Source organism: Portunus trituberculatus, chromosome 46 (assembly GCF_017591435.1).
Source record: "Portunus trituberculatus isolate SZX2019 chromosome 46, ASM1759143v1, whole genome shotgun sequence".
Lineage (NCBI taxonomy): Eukaryota > Metazoa > Arthropoda > Malacostraca > Decapoda > Portunidae > Portunus > Portunus trituberculatus.
Window position 1 is genome coordinate 8,446,558 of NC_059300.1, and position 5,000 is coordinate 8,451,557.

General features: G+C 45.2%; 1 protein-coding gene across 4 annotated transcripts in view; it reads right to left on the bottom strand.

Annotated features, from left to right (window-relative positions):
• The window catches only part of LOC123520324 (endothelin-converting enzyme 2-like), a 403,077-nt gene that overhangs the window by 302,451 nt on the left and 95,626 nt on the right, over positions 1-5,000 (bottom strand). The gene's annotated exons all lie outside the window — the stretch shown is intronic.

Sequence of the window (5,000 nt, forward strand, 5' to 3'; positions counted from 1 at the left end):
TATTGATGTAAATAATATTTTTTTTCTGTTGATCAACGCACTTATTACAAGGACAGCCCACGACTTTCCTCAAGATCTGACAACCACGCATTCCCTGGGACACCATTCAGCCGAGACTCAGGAGCCTCTCTGGAGTAGACAGACTATAGTTATGAATGACATGGGACTGACTGCGTGGGGACTAACATGGGACGCCGAGGAAGGAAAGAAGTGGCTGAGGATTATAAGGACTTGCTGTGGGACTGGTTAGGGTTAAGACAGTTGGGTTATTAGGGAATGCATGAGGTGAGAGGTACTCGCTGGGGACTTAATGGGGAAGGGTTGAAGTGCCTTCCTGTGGGATCGAGTGACTTGGTGCTCCGGGAAGAGGACGGACTTCAAAGTGACCAGGAATTTAATTAGGCGAGGCAGGCATGAAAATGTATCGCACGCACTCCATGACCTACGCGGGAAGGTCACTCTACTTCCTCGCCTCATGACGGTGCTGTGGCTTCGCGCTGTGCCTTGCTGAATACTACACATACTTGCATCATACATACATACATTCATACAACGTAGCGCATAACTGGTCAAATATATTTCACCACACTGTACCTTTACTAAATATTTGCTCGCATCATGTACACATCTTAATACTCGTGCATGTATGCATAGATATATAAATACATGCATACATACATACGTACGTTCTTAAAAGGCAACTACCCAGATTATCAATTTTAACACGTCACGCCACTGCTCACTCATATTGACTATACGATTGTTGACATTATGCATACATACATACATAAATACAAATAAGCAAAATATCCAGATAAATTTTGGATGTGGTGCGCCATATTGAACACCTGCCGTTGATTGGATGGCCGTTACATTCCCTCACGACACACAGGTACTCGCGGCGACTCGATACTGAGGTAAACGTGAGTCCTGATTATTTACGCGAGTGAGTCAAAATCCATCACCCCCAGCCAGCCCATGCAGCGATGCGGTCCAATACTGCTCAATGCCTCCACTTTGCCGGGCCATCGATAAGTTCAAGTTCGCACGCTGCCGTTTCTGTTTACTAAATGTCAATCCAGCACGCCACCGCCCTACTCGTCCCCCTCGCATCAGCCGCTCCTCACTCTCACTATGGTTACTCTACGTTCTACAACACTGCCGCACCTCCAGAACATTTTAGAACCCCTGGCTGAGGTTATAGGAGTTTTCAATTTGCTTTTTTTGTACGGTTTTAGTGACGGGTTAACAAGTTTTCTGCATTACTAATAAAATAAACGCTTTTCAGAATCTAGTGAATCATCTTTGTGGCCTTTAAAAAATATTATTGTTAATCTAAGTTACATATATATCTGAACTTTTTTTTTCTTGTTTAAATTCATTCATAAGAAAGGAAAAAATAAGAAAAATAGATTCATTAATTATACCTGTACTCATGCCAAGTGTTCAGCATTTTTCATAAGCAAAAAATAGGTAGGCCAAATGTATCTCTGCTCTCCTTCACCTAGAAAAAACAGAAAAAGAATACTAAAGAAGAGGGAGTTCAGGTTTTATATGTGCCTTGGCTTGAGACTCCTGCTGACGGTCTCTTTACAAACCTTGACACCTGACAGACTGTAAGGAGATCAGCGGACTTAAGGTTGAGGAGAATCGCTCGCCACAGTGGATTCAGAAACACCTTGCCCTCTCACTGTGATTATTTTCAAAGGCCACAGAAATTATTAGTAGAGTTTCCAACAGTATTTTTCCTTTTAAAAACGTGGAAATCATATCAATTTGTCACCATAATCGTAAAAACCGTCTTAAAAACCCATGTCACTTACACTAAAGCGTTTTGAAAGAAGTGGTGGTGTGGAGCAAAAGTTTCAGAATAAGGAGGTAAGTGTGGCAGGTTACTCGGCTTCTGACCAAGACTGTGAAGTGATTACCTGGCTTGCAAGAGGTGACGTGTCCAATCCCGGCTTAAGGCAATTTTAATATGGGACAGTTAGCGCTACCTCATAACCCTTGCCTGCGTCATGAGGTCTTGCACATACGACACCCTTACTCTAGCAACTTGCAATGTTCAATTCACGTACTTAATTGCTACATACCTTGGTCTATCTGTATATCCTGTAACCTGGAGGCTCTCTGGGAAAATTCACACCACACAAGCAGAAAAAAAAAAAACAATATCAGAGAAAGTAAATGAACAGAACAAGGAAGTAGAGAGAAAAGTTGAAGATAGCAATAGACGAAGACACACAAATAGAGAAACACGAAAATAATTTGTTATATAAAGGAAAGTAAAGTTACAAATAGATTAGTATATAACATTAGTTCCATATGATTATCTGACTTAAGTAAGCGTGTAACATTGCAAACACAAGACTCGTTATTCAATGCTCATTTTTAACGACGACAGAGGGGCTGGGGGAGGGACTAGGTGACTACGGGAGGGACTGGTGACTACGGGAGGGACTGGGTGACTAGGGGAGGGACTGTGAACTGGGAGGGAAAATCTCGCAGTTCCCGGCAATGAGTGGCCAGAAAATAAAGGTCAAAGTGTGGTAATGTGGAACGAATTTTTATGGAGGGAATGGAGGCTGTGAGAACCGTGTGTGTGTGTGTGTGTGTGTGTGTGTGTGTGTGTGTGTGTGTGTGTGTGTGTGTGTGTGTGATTCACTGTTTGATCTGCTGCAGTCTCTGACGAGACAGCCAAACGTTACCCTACGGAACGAGCTCAGAGCTCATTATTTCCGATCTTCGGATAAGCCTGAGACCAGGCACACACCACACACCGGGACAACAAGGTCACAACTCCTCGATTTACATCCCGTACCTACTCACTGCTAGGTGAACAGGGGCTACACGTGAAAGGAGACACACCCAAATATCTCCACCCGGCCGGGGAATCGAACCCCGGTCCTTTGGCTTGTGAAGCCAGCGCTCTAACCACTGAGCTACCAGGCCGTGTGTGTGTGTGTGTGTGTGAGAGAGAGAGAGAGAGAGAGAGAGAGAGAGAGAGAGAGAGAGAGAGAGAGAGAGAGAGAGAGAGAGAGAGAGAGAGAGAGAGAGAGAGAGAGAGAGACCAGGATGTTCCGCGGCCTCTTGTAGCTCTAGTCTATTAATACTTCTCACACACACACACACACACACACACACACACACACACACACACACACACACAAGGCAAGGGGAGGGAGAGGTTAGGGCATCGCTTGGAGGGAGACAAATGCAACGATTTATCCCGAACAAGATCCTCGCTTTCCATCCCTCCTTCCCCAACACCCTCACTCCCTCCCTCGTCCATCGCCGTTCCCTCTCCTCGCGGCACGGGACACTCACGTAAACAGGCGGAAAACAGGCATTACACTCGGCCAGTTTCCTTCCTGTGGACACGGCGCGACGCTGAAACAAGAGAGTCACCCTCCGCTAGACGAGAAGGAAAACGAGATCGCGGCTGCAGCGCTACCAAGTCCACTCCACGAAAATACTCATGCCCACCACATTTACTGGAATATATAACGTAATTCCGTACTATTACGCATTACCTGAACTCTCACATTAGTTCAGGGATAAAATACACTCCTTTCTGACTCCCTTACGTAAAAGCAATCAGAAGGAACGAAGGGAGAGAGGTGGAGAAGAGAGGGAGATGATAAGCTCGTTTGGCACCGCTGGCAGCGTTAGGACGGCGGTCAGAAGCGACTTTACTGCAGATTGAGCCCTCCGATGTCCATGCCGATAGGCGGTGACGGAGTGCCGATAAGCCGATGACAGACCGATAGCAGTTGCCACAGTGCCAAAAAGTCGACCCAAAAGTGCGCCATTTTATCCATCGAGGAGGGAAGGAAGACTGGGGTTGCGAGGCGGACTGAGGGCGACGCGGCTTCAAGACTTCGGCTCCTGCTCTGAAAAGCTTCGGGATTTCATCAGGACTATTTCAAAAGGCCGCTGTGGTGATTAGTCTGATTATCAAGGAGGTTTCTACTAACTTAAGGTGCAATATCACGGATAAAAGAACGGTGGAATCATGAAAACACCCTGCAAATCTGCGATGACTTCCACTACAGCGTCTGGAAATGTTAAGATCAAGGAAACAGTCTGCAAAACCACAATGACCTCCACTACAGCGCCTTGATGTGCTGTCGATAAGATGAAATGTTTGAGCGTTGTCTTCATATTGCTGAGGGAGAAATGCTGAAGTAGCCTTGACATCACCTCCATTTTTCCGTCACCACCACAACCACCACCCTGTCTGGCAACACACACCACAACCTCTATCACCATCACTCTCCTTCCATCCTCCAAAACACTCCACTACCACCATCACCACCACCACAACCACCACCAATGCCATCTCCGCAAAATTATCATCACCACCTCAACTAGAAAGAACATACGCATCACTTCTTCATCACTTCCATCTTCTCATCACATTGTCACCACTTCCCCAATACCCTCCAGCATAAACATTCCTCCTTCACCACCACCATCATCACTTCCACCATTACAGCCTCAAAACCACCACTACTACCACTATCATCGTCTCCAACACGACCACCATCATCAGAACCACCACCAGCACCACTAACAGGCCCACAGCCACGCCCACCACCACCACAACACCCACCGCCCCACAATTAACTTTCCTTCTACCCCGCTATTCTCCTTCTCGCTCGTCCCCTCCATGAGCCTTTTCTCTAAAACGGAAGACACGCCCTCGGCCTCCTGCCCTCCCACCCGCTTATTCCCACAGCCTCCTTCTCTCACTCTCTCTCCAAGGACAGTTTTCAGTCGCATTTCTTACCGTTATAAATGGAACAATAACGACGACGACAACAAAGCAACAACAAAAGCAAAGTGAAAATAATAATAATAATGATGATGATGGTGATAATAATAATAACAATAATAATAATAATAATAATAATAATAATAATAATAATAATAATAATAATAATAATAATAATAATAATCTACCTACACATAATAATAATAATAATAATAATAATAAT